At 35.0% G+C, this 17,709-nt stretch overlaps 1 protein-coding gene and 1 long non-coding RNA gene across 2 annotated transcripts in view; one reads left to right on the forward strand and one right to left on the reverse strand.

The window, feature by feature from the left end:
- Window positions 1–8,549, reverse strand: part of LOC141565792 (uncharacterized) — a 154,618-nt gene extending 146,069 nt beyond the window's left edge. The window contains exon 1 of the long non-coding RNA XR_012489133.1: window positions 8,348–8,549. This is a non-coding gene — a long non-coding RNA (uncharacterized LOC141565792). The remainder of the gene's footprint in view (window positions 1–8,347) is intronic.
- The window catches only part of PRKN (parkin RBR E3 ubiquitin protein ligase), a 1,861,641-nt gene that overhangs the window by 727,272 nt on the left and 1,116,660 nt on the right, over window positions 1–17,709 (forward strand).

Raw genomic sequence — 17,709 nt, forward strand, 5'->3', positions numbered from 1 at the left:
CAGCTAATTGCCCTGAAAAAGAATACTGTTAGAAAAAAGATTGTCTTTAGAGATTGTCTACTGAGCTGGTTTTCAAATTTTTCTTTCTGAAGCCAAAATTGTTTTTAATAATAATACCAAGTTGTTCTAATTTCTACCACTGTAAATATCAGTATTCATAAATCATAACAAAGCTCAATAATTTTTAAGATTATAAAGGGATCCTGGAGACCAAAAAGTTTCAAAATTGCTCTAATTTCATATATGAAGAAACTTACTAAGGAAAGTAAGCTCCTTGCCTAGGCCACAAAGCTAGCTCGTTCCAGGCCATGATTCAACATCCAGGTTCTAATTCCAGCTCCACTAAGCATGTTCCTTGCTGCTTTGGGTACTACTACAATTTTCTTTTTCATCATAATATTCATTATCAGAGGATTGTTAATTATCTGTTCATTAGCTGCCTCTAAAAGTTTCATCAGGTCAGAACAGAGCATTTTTCCATTGATCAAAAAAGATGCATCTTCTTTAACCAGCCAAGGTCATTTGAGGGACAAGGTATCCCCAGCAAATTTCGAGTTACTTCGACTCCTTGTGCCCTGCACACAGTGAACACTTGCTATCTGTTGACTGACTGATTAAAATAATGCTAGGTATATTAAATTCATCTTGTTCCCAAGGGTTCATTGACTCAGTTACTGAGAATCTATAGAACATCTCAAAATCCAACAACTGAAATAATCATACTCTGTGCACTATTTTTATCACATTTGCACAAACTTTCTTTGAAGGTAAAGCCTGGTGGGAGGTATTCTATTGAAGAAGAATAACCTGCCTGAAAAGTTTCTCTTATTTATTATCAGAAAGTTGGAAATATGGTTGTTCTTTTTTTAGATGTGGTTTGATCATTTCAGGAACAAAAAAAATTTAGCTATATAAAGCAACTTGCACTTTATCCTTTATTCTAAGGGTCTGAGATGGGTGCAGTCATTTATCTGTTTTTTGGGGCATACATTATGGACATAACACCTGCCTGCTTTGTAAAATCTGCCCCACTCTGTCTGCTGTTTACAGTGTTTCCTTTCCCCATGAGGAAAAAAAAAAATTGTAGAATTAGAATTCTGATGGAGTCTTTTCATGATGGTATGGTAAGTGGCATTTCTGAGCTTAGCAGTGCATGTCATGGAGTGTTCTTCATTTGAACCACCAGGTCATTTTCAAAGACAAATGAAGGGCATGTGTATGTAGAGCAGAAGTGGAAGCATCCTTTACAGGGGCTGTGGGCCTGTGAGGGCAGCCATGATTTAGAGCAGCTCTGCTGCAGCTTGATCTATGGTCGCTTATTTATTTTTTTAATTTGGCAGCTGCCACTGAGATTAAAATGTCCCAGTGCAAAGCACTCTCTTAATTTGTTTTCTTTATTAAAAGAACAGCCAAACTTCTGTCTCCCTTGTATTATCCCTTGGGGACTTTGGAGTATACAGGAAATATGTCTAGCCTTCAGTTTAGCTTAATTATCTCAGAGTTCTTTTTAAGGATGAGCAAAGAATTGGGGCATTTTTCTTCAATTCCCATGATTTTATATTATTTTATGAATGATCAACAATTGAAGCAACAATTGGTCACAGTAGTGAAAATTAATACTTTTAGGATTAGAAAATAAGGTGTAATTGTAGCTTCTTTAAGTATGGGCTGGAGTATATACCTTATTTAAAAAGTTACCTTTTTGATAGACAAAGGATCTCTCTCTTTTTTTTTCCCCCCTGAGCCTGGGGTTAAGAGACTTGCCCAGGGTCACACAGCTCAGAAGTGTTAAGTGTCTGAGACCAAATTTGAACTGGGATCCTCCTGAATTGAGGGCTGTTTCTCTATCCACTGCGCCACCTAGCTGCCCCTGAAAAAGGATCTCTTAAAAAAAAGTCAAAGCACATTTGGGGAAGAGTGTTTTATGAAGGAAATGTGAATTAAAGATGTATTTAATATTTAAAATATTGTGCCTGTACACAGATTTCTTTGAAAAGTTACATACAAAGTGAATATATGTATATGAATCTGTATTCTCCTGTTGACTTGAGTTACAAACCTTGGATAGAAATTTACAATAAAATCATATTATATGTGCACATATTATATAGATATACATAGAAATTAAAATTCTTTATGGACTTCTGATTCCATTTGTGTGGCTTTCACTAATGCACACCACAAAAAAAAAACAAACCTATTTCTTCATGAATTATTATGGTAAAAGCAACAACAGCATCAGTTCACTTAGTCAACAAACATTCATTTTGTTCTGAGGGCTGAGTTTACAAAAAGAAGCAAAAAGAAAGATAATTTCTGTTCTATGGAGCTATTCTAATGGGATAACACATCATATAGAATGGGAGCTGAAAACGGAAAAGTGATGTATGTAGGTCAGACGTGGTGGCTGAGTCCAGAGTATGAGCAGTTCTGGCAAGAATTCACAAACAGGAAGTGTTAGCAGTCCGAATGCAACTAAGGCAAGTTGGTTAAGGTCAGAGATGGAATAGGCACCATGGGAAATTCAGATATCTTAGGGAGGTTAAAGGGCCAGAATTACTTTAAGGGTTTTAAGCCTTATCACATAAATAGCTGCTTTCTTTATCTATACATTAAACTGTTCTGATCCTCTCACACATGATGCTGCTTACTAAAACTGATCAAGTAATTAGAAGAGAAGAAACAGGCAGTTTCAAACTTCTAATTGCATTGAATATATGAAGCAGCTACAAGGGGCTAGTTTGTGAATACAGTGTCGGAGTTGGAGTCAAGAACACCTGAATTTAAATCTTTTCTTGGTCAAGTTATTTAACTGCTCTTTGCCTCACTTTCTCATTCTGTAAATGGAGGTAATATTGTCACCTGTGTCACAGGGTTGTTGTGAGGATCAAATGAGATGACATATATAAAATACTTTACAAATCTTAAAAGTTAAATAATTTCATCATCATCATCATCTTCATCATGACTTTTGGATACTACGGGAACAGTAAGATTCACAGAGGCTGGAGAGCTAACAGCATAGCATAAAGGCTAGATCAGTGGAAAGACCTAAGTTTATTTGCCTCTGACAAGGACAGTGACCCTTGCTAAAGAGTTGTTCTAGGAAATGCTCCAAAAATATAAGGTACAAAGGTCTCTATATTCACAAGTTCCCCATACTCCTGAAATCACTAGTTGGCTTTAAAAAAAAAAAAAAAATCACAACTACTATTGATTCCTTTTTACAAATACTTTCTACTCTTATTATATGCACAACCAAAAAGCAAAAACAAATAGCTGCATTTTTTATCTTGGGAGGCAGAAAGTAACCTGCTATGAGCCTTAAGAATACGTCTTTGGCTTCTTGAAAAAAGACACAATCCTGTCAAATAGTTATATTGTCTGCTAAACAGAATTAATGGTCAAATGGACCCTAACTATAAGTGGAATTGAGTTTCCACTAAATACTAACTCAGCTAAAACCAGTTACCTTTGAAGGAAGGGCTTTCTCTTTTCTGCTTAGAGCTTTGGGAGTAAAAGTATGGGGAAATTCACTGCTGTAATCAACACAATTTATTGTGTATCTTGAATACTCCTGGCACTGGGAATACTACATTTGCATCTCAAATTGGTTGGGAATACTAGGGAGACTTAAAGAATTAGACAAGCAATCAGCCTCTTACTTCTGCTCTAAGTGGCTTTCAGGATTTCTCTTGTTGGGAGGACACTATGACCTTCCATTGGAGTGGTTCATTTGTAAAACACTAACAAACTGAATAAGGAAGTGTTTAATATGAATGGAACTAGTTAGGTGTGAAATGAATGAGAATAGAGAAGTGGAGAATGAATACCTGACAGTAGGTAAAGAACAGGAAACATATATTGAACAAGAATAGAATTGATTCTAAATCTAGTTTGAAGCCAAAATTTATCATGACTTGGATAAATTGGGAAAGAAAACATGCTATTCTCACAGGATAAGTACTGTCCCTCAGAGAGGTGGGTTTAGGACTAGGGGAAGTGAGTAAAATATATTAGGTCTCACATAGGTTAAACTGACCTCTGCAGAAACTAGAGACTTTGTGAATTAGGAGCTCCTCATTAGACTGTGAGTTTCTCAACCGTAGTGACTATCTTAGCATTTTTGTTTGTTTTTATATTCTCAGAGCCTAAGAGATAGTAGTAATGATAATCCTCTGATTAGGAATGTATATGTAACAAAAGAAGGAAAGAAAGAAATATATATGTGTGACAGCTTTGTGCAGGATGGGTTGGAAAGGAAAGATAATCTAAGGTAGAGAGATCAATGAGAGAGGAGAAGGTGATAAATGGATGAGATGTTTGATAAGACTTGGAAAATGATCAAGTAAATGTGGGGTAAGGGAGTCAAGTATGAAGTTTTGAAACTGAGTGACTAGAAGAATGATGCTTTTGAGTCTATGAAAGCCTAGAAGTGAATACCCAGGAGGAGAGATTGGCTCCAAAGCAGGGTAAAAGGATGATAATTAAAAGTGGCCATTGGATTGCAATTAAATCATCATTACTAGCTAGCAATTTCAGTTGTATGATTATGTCAGACCTCAGATCATAAAGATTTTAGAATTCAGTTAGAAAAGAGTAAGTGAGAACAACAGTATAAATAGCCTTTCCCTTCCATCTTTGGGGCTGTGAAAGAGATAAGAAAGATATGATAATAGCTTGGAAATGATAAGGTCTATGAAAGATTTTTAGGGACAGAAAATACATGTATGTTTTTTGATGTCAGAGAGTAGACTAGCAGAAAAGGAATGATTGAAAATTGGAAAAAGCGAATATTTTATATCATATGAATAAAATTGGAGAAAGAACAAAAATGATGAAATGATTCTAGGTTGAGATTTTTCATAACATAAAAGGTAATCAATCTGTTTAATATGTATTGAATCAACTATAATTCATGGCCCAGAACTCCCCATAGTTCAGAGATCAGAAATCAAGTCTGAACCTGGAAACAGACCAAAGGTAATATTCTATTTTTCTCTTTGTTCTCCTTACCAGAATTTAGTCAGGGGAATCTCAATCACAGATAGAACATGTGTCTAGTCTTCCAAAAATATGGATAACAAAACTTCCAGCTCCTATCCAAGTACTTGTGGTGAAGATTTCATATTGGGAACATCTTACTTTACCCTATAGTAAATATAAATATATTTATTGGAATATATAAGCAAATGTAAACAAACAATAAACATACACTTGGAGTAATCCCTACATTACTACTATAGCTCTTCTATTTCAGTGTGAATATCTCTAAGGTCCTAGTGTCTCCTGATTCTTCTCCATCACATGATCTGAACTCACTTTGGAAGGAAAAAGGTTATCAGTTGGGTATTTCACCAGTAGGATCCTGTGTAATCTGCTTTCTTACTTAAAGTACCATTTTGTGATTCAGACTCTCTCTGGAAAGTAATATATTTAGGGTCTACTGAACAGTCTCCCTACCCTTTCTACTAGACTGGCAAAAATTCAGTAACTAAGAGAATTGTACAAATATTTATTTCTATCCTTTATTATAACTTTAATCTCTCAAGGATCCTAAATCTCCAATGACCCTGTGAGGAATCATTTTTTTTTTTTTTAAATATGAGGCTCAATGGCTAATCTTTTTTATCCAAAAGGTGAAATTTACAAACTCTTCAAAGTAGAGTTACTCAAGGTAGGTATTGCCCAAGAAATCTGTTTTCTCTGACTACAATCATGGCACCTAGGAAATGTATCTTTTTGCCCCTACTCCCACCCAGTTGGGGAGTTGTTAAGGTTTTACATTGATCAAGGACTCCCATTTCCCTTTTATGAGTATGTATAGCTTTTACAAGTTTCTGTGGGATTCTCATCATTGCCCAATTGATATCACACAAAGTCTCTAGTCTCTTTTTAACAGATGAGGAAAAGAGAAAGGCTACAAGTCACCAGAAACTTTCCTTTCAGGATATGTATACCATCCCATGCAGATTCTATGTATTTTGCCCAGAAACAGCCATCATCACCATCCTTAACCTTGTGTAGGCCCTAATTTGTTATTAGTATTGTTGTGTTCTTGGGATCTTGCTAGACAAAAAGGAAAAACAAAAGAAATAGACAAAGGAGAGAAGTAGGTATATTAAATTACTTTTATTATAAGGTAGCACAAAATTGTGGTTTTTCTTACATGAGTACATCATTCTAGTTGTCTGAGCCATCTTGGTGATATGCCTAATCATGGAAACCCAACCAATCCAGTTACTGTGCCTTAAAGAAATGTTGTAATTTTTCTTCTAAAAGGTGCCACTGAATCTAATCATATTCTACAGGGAGAGGCATAGATGAAAATTCTAAAGCCCACTGTCCTTTATATTCATTGAATTATATATTTAATTATATATATATATATATATATAAACATAATTATAACTACTTTGAACTTAAATTTTATCTTATTAAACTCAGCCCAGTATTCTAGCCTGTCAAAACTTTTTCTGAATGTTGTCATTAATTATATAAGGTATCCTTCCTAGATTTTTGTTATTTACATATATGATGAGTTATCTATGATTTTTTCCAATTATTGATAAAAATGTTTAACAGTCCAAGAATGAGGACAAATTCTTAGGTCACTGGGTCACCAGAGACTTCCTTATTATATGAGATGAAAGCATTAGTGATTACCTTGAATCTCAACATTTATCCAGGTCTGGATTCACCTAATATACCTAATTGTACTTATTACGCCATCTTTTATAAAAGAATATTATAATGCAATAATAGCAATCATTTATTTTGTGCTTTACAATGAACTTTGTACTTATTATCTTATTTGTATCAAATATATTACATATATATTACATTATATTATATATATTATATTATATTCATTCTAAAATGTTTTCATAAAATTTAACTAAAATCTATTGTTCAGTGGTTACTTAACCCTGCTTGCCTCAGTTTTCTCATCTGTAAAATGAAGTGTAAAAGAATATGGCAAGCTACTCTAATATCTTTGGCAAGGGGTGTGTGTGTGTGTGTGTGTGTGTGTGTGTGTGTGTGTGTGTTATATCTTCACATACTCAAGATATGGTTTCCTTTTACTGAAACAAATTTATAACTCCTCAGTTAAGTAAAATATCCCAGGTTCAGGCACTCTGTTTTTTCTTCCATTCTTCCATAGCATTCTTTAGCAAAACTGAGGTAGGCCACCAGACATTATCATCAGTGCCAAAGCTATTTCTGACACAGCTTCTTATAGACAGACTCACTGCTTGCAAATGTAGAAATGTCTGCTGGAGAGCTCTCTCCAGAGTACTGCTTTCTACATGGTCCTTCTCTCTTTACTGTATACTTGTCTCTGGGTTTCTGCTGGTTGCCAGCTGCCATGGTACTTAAGTGAGTCATATAAATGATCACAACCAGTACTACTGCTGCTCAGCCAAACTACTGTTTGGGTTTTCTTTCTCATATTGTTAATTCCTTAGTATCTATAATCAGTCTTAATCTGGACAGTTTTTCTTTGTGATATGTACTATTTCTTTAGCAATTGCAGCAGCACAAGGACTATCCTTACCATCACCAACATCAACATTTCACACATGAAGTCGATCAGCAAAGATTTTTAAAGTGCTCCATATATGCCAGGAATGTGCAAAAAGGTAGAAATATGAAGAAAATCAAAATATAGTCCTTGCTCTCAAGGATCTCATGGAGACAACATTTAAATACCTACTTACAAATGTGACATATACAAAATAAACAGGTGATAATTAGAGCAAAGGCTGACCTTAAGATGAATAGCAGTAGATTTCTAATAAAAGATGGCATTTTAGCTGGCAATTGAAGGAAGCAAAGGAATGAAGAGGAGTATACCAGATATGGGAGGTAATCAGTGAAACATTTTGTAGACTGGGGGTGGAGTGTCTGTTTGGGAAACAGAAGGGAGGTAATGTTTTCATTTTAAGGTAAGGGGGAAATTGGATAGTAATAAGGGGACTTTGAATGGCAAACAGAGAATTTTCTATTTTATTCTAGGAGTAAAAAGGAATCACCAGAGTTTGTTGAATAAGAAGGTATATGTGTTATGTGGACGTGTGTAAGTACACAAACACACACAGACACAGGTTTTTGCATTTTATTTTTTAATAGTGATTTCAATCACTTTTAGTTTCTATCCCTTAATTGTTCTTGGATAATGTTACTCATACTGTGCCAAGAACTCCCATCCTTCTAATCTCTCCTAACTGCTACATTACTACATACATATTCTTGAAGAATTTCTATATTTATGAAAGTAAAATGGCCTAGTGGGAGGAGTATTAGAACTGAATTCAGAGGAACTTGGTTCAAGTCTTGGGCCTACTAATTTTTTTTTTAATAGTTTTTATTTACTAGATATATGCATGGGTATTTTTACAGCATTGACAACTGCAAAACCTTTTGTTCTAATTTTTCCCTTCTTTTCCCATCACCCCCAGATGGCAGAATGACCAATACATTTTAAATATGTTAAAGTATAAATTAAATACAATATATGTATACATGTCCAAACAGTTGTTTTGCTGAACAGAAAGAATCGGACTTTGAAATAGTGTACAATTAGCCTGTGAAGGAAATCCAAAATGCAGGTGGACAAAGATAGAGGGATTGAGAATTCTACATAGTGGTTCATAGTCATCTCCCAGAGTTCTTTTGCTGGGTGTAGCTGGTTCAGTTCACTATTACTCTGTTGGAACTGATTTGGTTCATCTCATTGTTGAAAATGGCCACATCCATCAGAATTGATCGTCATATAGTATTGTTGTACAACGATTTCCTGGTCCTGCTCCTTTCACTCAGCATCAGTTCATGTAAGTCTCTCTGGGCCTTTCTGAAATCATCCTGTTGGTCATTTCTTGCAGAACAATAATATTTTGGGCCTACTGTTCACTAACTCTTTTACATCCACAATTGAATTTCATATCTATTATTGTTTTAAATCTATCCCTTCCTCACCTTCTCTATCATTGTGGAAGATAATATGATCCTCCCAATTACCCAGGCTCCCAAATTAGCTGTCATCCTTGATTCCTTACTCTCACTCGATAGCCAATCTGTTGCCAAGTTTTACCTCCACATTTCTTGTTTTTGCCCACTTCTCTCCTTTGCCACTATCATAGTCCAGATCCTTATAATCTTATACCTGAGCTGTCGTCCTAGCTTTATGGTTTGTCTTCCCTGCTTTGAGTTCTCCCCACTTCAATCCTTGTACTTTGTGATCTACTCATACTGACCTCCCAATTCTGGATGTTTTCATTGTCCATATTCAATTTTAGGAATGATCTGCCACAATATCTTCAAATGCTGGTTTTTCTGTTTCACTCAAGTCCCAACTAATATCCCATCTTTGGCAGGAAACCTGTTCTCCTTAATATTAGTGCCTTCTTTCTGTGATTACTTCCAAGTTATCTTGTACATGTACATGGTTGGTTTGTATTTTTTCCCTCATTAGATTGTAAGATCCTTTCTTTGTGCTTCTTGTTCTTGGCCCAGTTTCTAACATGTTGTTGTTTGGTTGTTTCAATTATATCTGATTTTTTTTGTGTGATCCCATTTGGAGTTTTCTTGGTAAAGATATTAGAATGGTTGGCAATTTCCTTCTTCAAATCATTTTATAAATAAGAAAACTGAGGCAAATCAGATTAACTGACTTATCCAGAGTCACAACGTTAGTAAATGAGGCCAAATGAATTCATAAAGATTAATCTTTCTGATTCCAAGCCTAGAGATCTGTCTGTTACATTCACAAATCCGTCCCTCTTCCCTCTTCCCATGGTTGGCTGTATCTAGTAAATAGATAAAGCTACCTATGGAAAGAAGAAAGAGGGATAGATTTGGGACAATGGAAAATGAGTTTGGTTTTGGACATCTTGAACCAGTAAGTGGTAGATCTAATACTACATACATGTCGTCTAGCTGCCCTATTGCTTTTACACACTAGATGCTTAAAAATTCTTTTTAAAAATTTTTTATATTGTTATTAGAAATAAAGTTTTTAAAATACAAAATTTTATTTTATTTTTTAAAATAATTTTTTAATTATAATTTTTTTGATAGTACATATGCATGAGTAATTTTTTTTTACATTACCCCTTGTATTCACTTTTCCAAATTTTCCCCTCCCTCCTTCTATTCCCTCCCCTAGATGACAGGCAATCCCATACTTATTAAATGTGTTATAGTATATCCTAGATACAATGTATGTGTGTAAAACCAAATTTCTTATTGCACGGTAAGAATTGGATTCCAAAGGTATAAGTAACCTGGGTAGAAAGACAATAGTGCAAACATAAAATACAAAATTTTAAAGTGTTACAATTGCAGACTCTCCAGCTTGATTTGGACCTCCATTGTAATATAGTAGAACCTTGTATTTACCTACAATTTCCCTGTATAACCACGTTGAGAAACTTTCATTGTCTACTGTAAAACCTTTGGTGAAAGTGAATCTATTATTTTTATAGTTAACCATTTTTCTTTTGTACAGCTCTAATGTTTTTCTAGAATTTTCCTGACATTGAAGCAAAATTTGAAATGTAACCTCTTTCTCCTGGTTTTCTTGGCTTTTATTATTATTATTGTTGTTGTTGTTGTTGTTGTTTTTGCTCAAACAGTATACTTTCCATTTCTGCTACAAAGATACAAAATTAATGGAATATTACTTAGATCATATAGGAGAATCAATAGAGAAAATATTGAGAAAAAAATATTTCTCTATAGGCAGCAAAAGGTAGAAATGGGAAATTTCGTACTTTAACTTTTCCTGAAATGTACCTTTTATACTTTATGGAGAAAGGAAGAAAAAATGTTCTTCATGCATCCTGAAAGAATTAGCTTAGCCAACATAGAACTGATATCATATTGCTTCTACAACAGTATCTAATTGCTAGATAATGAAGTTTCATTGATAATGTTAACATCTTGCCTGATAAATGTAAATTTCTAATCACTGCATGACCCATTTATGATGTATCTATATTTCCTTCCTTCCTTCCTTCCTTCCTTCCTTCCTTCCTTCCTTCCTTCCTTCCTTCCTTCCTTCCTTCCTTCCTTCCTTCCTTCCTTCCTTCCTTCCTTCCTTCCTTCCTTCCTCTCTTCCTTCCTTCCTTCCTTCGTTCCTTCCTTCCTCCCTCTCTTCCTTCCTTCCTTCCTTCCTTCCTTCCTTCCTTCCTTCCTTCCTTCCTTCCTTCCTTCCTTCCTTCCTTCCTTCCTTCATTTGTTTGGAGGTTATGAATTCACACACTGTATTCATAATCATTCTGCTATTCTGATCAGTTGGACCTATTTTAACTTTTTCTAGACAATAATCCCTGAAAAAGAATGTGAGTCTATATCTCATAATCAAAAAGGAATGAGTTCCCAACAGGTGAATTATAGGATTGAAACCCTGGAATGGGACCTTTGTGCCAAGTTTTTATTTTTTATTTTTTTATTTTTTTTTATTAAAAGGCATTTTTTTAATCTTTCAAGATCTCTGGGGTGCACCACAAATGCTCATATATTTAGGACTATCAGATACTATTGGCATCTTGAAAATTTTATTATATAGTGCTAGTTTACAAAGTCCCAAAGCAATAAAAGAAACATGATAATAGAATTCCATAAGGTTTCCTCTTTCTTTAAAAGAAAAAGGCAGCATAATCTGAGCTATTGATGGTGCTCAAAAATAATTTTCCTATTTTGAGAGAGATTGGGGGAGAAAAAGGAAGAAAGAGAAAATTGGGTGGAGAGGGAGGGAGGGAGGTAACAAAGGAGGGGAAGAGGGAAGAGAGGGAACAGAGGGAGCAAGAAAGAGACCTCAGAACCCAAGCACTGGGTTATTAAAAGTGTTTGCCTTGTATTCCTTGTGCTTGACATTTGAGCAGGATGTTTTTGCCTTTAGTTATTGCCATATCGACCCCTGTTGCCACAACAACTTGGACAGAAAAAAAAGAAGAAGAAAGGTCATTCTGGGTTTCTTATTTGCAGCCCACAAAATCATTATTCTATTTCCTGGAAATTAGAATATGTTAAAGAGAAATTGGTCATTTTCTGAGAGCAAGGCAGGTATGTCAAAAAGTTAATTGATATGAATAGTATTTGTTCTGGGCCCTACAAATTGGGGACCTTCTTGTAAATAGGCTATGTGTACATATAAACTGGTTTTTAAAAGTCAATTTAATTGCATCAGAAAATGTTGTTTAAAAATAATTTGCTAGTAAATAATTACTAAATTTATACATAATGGAAGTCAATTAGGTATTTATTTTTCTAAAAGGGTTTATATGTGTATACATAGCCCTTAGAAATTTTATTTTCCTTTTTTTTAATTCAACAAACTTTTAGCTAATGACTGTTTTGCACACAGCATTTTGATGATCTTGACTTTAATTTTCCAATCCTTTTATAATATGTAAATGTCTTCAGCATGGTGAGCTTTTCTTATATCAACTTCTCAGACAAAATTCTGTAAGCTCAGGAATTGGAAATGTGTTATTGATGTCCAGGTCCTGAAATCCATATATTTTGGTTAAATTTGTAAATATTATGGGCTCTCTAGATAGCATAATGGCTAGTGTTGGGCCTAAAATCATGAATTTCTGAGTCCAAATGCAGTGTCAGACAGACATTTAATATCTTTCTGATCCTAGGCAAATCATTTACCTTCTCCATTCCTCAATTTCTTCAAATGTAATTTGAGGATCGTAATAAGACCTAACTCACAGAATTCTTGCAAAAATCCATTAAGAAAATATTTATTGGAGCAGCTAGGTAGCGCAGTGGATAGAGCACCAGCCTAGAATTCAGGAGGACCGGAGTTCAAATCTGATCTCAGACACTTAACACTTCCTAGATGTGTGACCCTGGGCAAGTCACTTAACCCCAGCCTCAAAAAGAAAAAAAAAAAAAAAAAGAAAATATTTATTAAGTGCTTATTATAGTACCTAACATACAATAGGTGCTTAATAAACACTTATTTCCTTCTTCTTCCTTGCCTTACACTTTACTTTGATATAAGAGACAGTTTCAACCTACTTTCAACTTTACTGATTATATCATCCACAAAAAGTTTATGAATATTTTTTTCAACAAAATGGAAATGTGTGAATTTTGCTGCTTCAACATTGATTAGCATATCTTACAAGTACAAACCTTAAAAGTTAGAATTGATGGAAGCTAATGACTTTGTAAAGATATTAAGAATTTTAATCATCAAATTAAAAAGAATGAAAATATGAAGAATATTTAAAATATTTCTTGGGAAAGAAAAACTGACCTGAAAAATAGATCCAAGAGAGACAATATCAGAATCATTGGAATACCAGAAAACCATAGTCAAAAAGAGAACCTGGAAAGAATCTTGCAAGAAAATAATCAAGAAAAACTGCCATGATATTATAGAGCTAGAGTGCAAAATGGATATTGAAACAATCTACCAATCACCTCAGGAAGACGATACTAAAATAAAAGCTGCAAGAAACATAATAGATAAATTTCAGAATTATCAGATCAAGAAAAATTATCTACAAATGGTTAAAAAGAAAGAATTCAAATATTGGGAAGTCACTATCAGGAATACACAGGATATGGCAGCTGATGTGACATTAAAAGATCAGAGGTCATATAACATGATATTCCAAAAGGCAAAGGTGTGAAGGTCTGGTCATCTCTAAGTTATCCTTCCAGACTGCCTTCTCCACTCACTCTCCTAGCCTAGACTCTCCTTCCAGACCACCGTCTAAACTCAGACTCCTTGCCCTACTGCCCTCCTTTTTTATCCTAGCAGAGAATGGTCTGGTTAGAACTCAATGGGGCTTGTAAGAAACACTTCAACCAATGAACTTGCTCCCTCTAAAGGTGCAAACTCCTTTAAACATATAAACTCTACCTCAGAACTCCAAAGGTGTAAACTCCCTTCAAAGGCCTGAACCAAAGGCTTGAATTCTGAGCCAGAGAATTGTTTAGACAACCTATGTTATTGCCTTGTAATCCTAAAATCTCCCCCTTTGTTTTGATTTAGAATATAGGGTAATCATGGCTTTGAAACATAAAGCCATTAATATGGGAGGTATTATACATAATTACATAAATTACATAAACATGTAGTAATATAACACATGCTAGAAGTGATGTAACAAATAACATGATCAAATAATCATAAATTGAGAATTTATAAATGTCCATAAGTCCATTGTCCATTAGTCTCATCTTGTGTTAGGAAATCCAATGATTCCTGCTGGTTTTAAAGTTCTTTAACAGTCTTCTTATTATTAGCCATGCTCTTTCAGTGTCAGATGTTTCTTAAATCTTCTTCTTTGTTTTGAGGTGTTTCTCTTTTTCTGTCTCTCTCTGATGGACAAGACAAATACGACTTGTTGGCAATCATCTGATTCCTTCTCCATCTGAAGAAATACAAGCAAACCCTTTCTCCCAGGCAGTTAACCTATTTAATTTCCTCCTATTTACCATTTTCTAAATCTCTTCTCATCATCCGGCAATTACATTAGAGCTGTTTGCACTGGACACAGTCCTGTTGGTTTAAAAGGCCTGTATTCTTTCCAAGTGTAATCCATTTTTGCTATCTGATTGCTTTTTGGCTGACTGATCATGTTATTGCTTTTCTGCTGGTTGATCAATTCAGAGTCCTGACATTCTAAAGGCTCTTCTGGTGTAACCTCAGCTTCCATCATGCCCCACCTATTTTTTGATTGATATCACCTCTCATTTCCCTGGAACAATCTACATTCTGAGGTCCAGTGAAAGCCTTTGTGACATTTTGGACATGGAATTTTAGGTCTTCTCTCACCCTGTCTTCTCACTGTATTTCCGTATCTACACTGAGCTCTTAGATGTCCAATTTTTCTACTTTGAAAACATCCCTGAGTTTCTCTAGAAGTCTCTTGCCTGGTGGGACCTGTCTTTCCATGTTCATCATAGTCTGGGTGTAAAAAGCGTTTGTTCCCACTGTAGCACAGCTTCTTATGATCTCCTCTAAAGGAGCATCTTTGTCTAATCCCCATATAATTCTCTTGCAAATCTCATTGGCATTTTCCTTAGCCAGATGTCTGGTCATTATTTCTGTAGCTGCATTTTCTCCAATAGTGCCTTTGACAGCAGTTTGCAAACGTCCCACAAAAATCCGCATTGGGATCTTGCTCTATTTTACTGAAAGCCTCCCCCTGATCTTTCTGTCCGGGGAGGGAATCCCAAGCTTTTATTGCAGTCTTAGCAATTTGCTCATACACTGTCATGGTATATTTAACCTGTTCTGAATTCTCTCCATACCAACCTTCACCAGCTAATTGCACCAAAAATTGCTCAAAGTGTTAAACTCCTGTTTCCAAATTGCACCTGACTTGGTACATAATTCATGAAACGCCGCAAGCCACAACAGATTTTGTCCAGGTTCTAAACGTGTAATTGCTATAGATTTCCAGTCATTCAGGATTAGGACTTCATAAGACAAACCATCTAGTAACATTTTAACATAAGCTGATGTAGCCCCATAAAGGGTACAACCTTTTTTCAAATCTTTAATTTTATTCAAATCTAAAGGTATATATCTTCTCCTTTTTTGACCTAAAGAGTCAATATTTTCAATCACAGGATATGCATGTATAAAATCACTTATATCCTGTCCTTCTCTCTTAGCTTTAACCAATGCTTTTTCTAATCTTGTCATAGGCTGCTTCAAAGGTGATTCTGTTTGTATTACTGCCTCTTCCCCTTCTCCTTCTTCCTCTACCCCTGAAGGGTTAATTGAGGGAGGAGATGAGAAATGCTCCTGTTGTTCAGAATTGTACTTAACTCCATTGTTATCTGATTCATCCTTTTCACCTAGTTTAGTTGGATCTTCCCCCTCTGGCTCTTTCTTCTTTTCCTTTAGAATAACAATTTTTAAAGCCACTTGGATTAAATTGTAGGTGTGAAGTGTATCTTTGGAAATTAAGTTTGGTTTGGAATTGTAGTGCTCACCTAATTGCTCTCCTACTAATTTCCATTCATCTGGATCCAATTCTTTTTCCAGAGAAAAACAAGGACATATGACCTGCACAGTTTTTAAAAGTTCAGTAATCTCCTCCAAAATTATAATCAATCCTTGGCTTTTCATAACCTGGATAATGCTCTCTAAACATTTTCCTTGAACAGAAGGCATTTGCCCCATTTCACTGAAATTCTTTAACTCTTTAACTAAACTCTTTAACATAGTTTCTTTGTTACTCATGCTTCTGGATCAGAGAGGCTTTTCCACTGGAATCAGGATCTTGTCTGTCCCTGTTTGGGTGCCAAAATGTGAAGGTCCGGGCTAGCTCCTCTGAAGGGCTCAGAATAAGTCCTTGTCAGGATAAGCAAAAGTCCTTGCCCCACGTTGTGGTCGCCAAATTGTAAAGGTCCTTTCGCCTCTAAGTTATGATCTTTCTCTGGGAGGAGGTTTATTTTCTGTAAAATCTTTACCTCTGTGAGCAGGTTTCTTGGGAAGCTTCTGGAGCCTCCAGCCAGACTCTTTCCTTGTAATCCTAACACAAAGGAACCTACACCATAACCAAGAATCACTTATCTGATAAAATTAAACTTAATACATCAAGGGGAAAAAATTGGTCATTCAATAAATTCGAAGGATTTCAAGCTTTCATAAGGAGAAGACTGGAACAAAACCAAAAAATTGACCTCTAACATCAAGACCTAAGAAATGCATAAATAAGTACAAAGGGAAAAGAAAAAAGAAAGGACTCGTTAGAGCTAAACTATTTACATCTCACGTGGCAAGATGATACTTGTAATTCTTAAAAACTATCACTAATCATGTAGCTGGAAGGAAATAGAGGGTATGAGTATAAAGTGAATTTGAAGGAATGACATTAAAAAAATAAGGATTGAGAAAGAATAGAGTGGATGTAGAAGGAAGTGAGAGGTAAAATGTTTATGAAGAAATCAAGTTATCCTTAGGCTAATTCACTTTCTATTAGAGAAATGCAAATTAAAACAAATAGTAAATATCACTTTACATCTTTTAGATTGGCTAATGTGACCAAAAATTAAAGTTATAAAATGTCAGGCTATGGGAGATTGTGACACAGATGCACTGTCGGTAGAGTTATGAACTGATCTAGCTATTCTTTTAGAGCACTTTGGAACTATGCCCAAAGGGCAACCTAACTGCCTGCATATACAGTGATCCTGCAATACCAGTGCTAGACAATGGACAAAAAAGGGAAAAAGATATACATGCAGCTCTTTTCATGGTGGCAAAATAATGGAAATTGAGGGATGTGTATCAGTTGGAGAAAAACTGAACAAGCTATATGAATATAGTATATGAATATAAGTATATGAATATAATAATATAAATATATAATATAAGCTATATGAATATAATGAAATATTATTGTACAATAAGAAATTATAAACAAACAGATTTCAGAAAAACCTGGAAAATGTATGAACTGATACAAAATTAAATAAGTTGGACCAGGAAAATATTGTATGCAGTATCAACAACCTTGTGTCATGATCAACTAAGAATGAACTAGCTTTTTTTTCAGTGACACAACAATCCAAGCCAGGAACAAAGGACTCTCTCAAAATGCCTATCATCTTTGGGAAAAGGGAAAGAACAGAGGGAGAAAAATTTGGAAATCAAAACTTTGAAAAATGATAATGCTGACTTCTAGCCAAGATGGCGGCGTGGAGGCAGACAGCTGCTTG

Source organism: Sminthopsis crassicaudata, chromosome 4, assembly GCF_048593235.1.
Source record: "Sminthopsis crassicaudata isolate SCR6 chromosome 4, ASM4859323v1, whole genome shotgun sequence".
NCBI classification, from domain to species: Eukaryota; Metazoa; Chordata; class Mammalia; order Dasyuromorphia; family Dasyuridae; genus Sminthopsis; species Sminthopsis crassicaudata.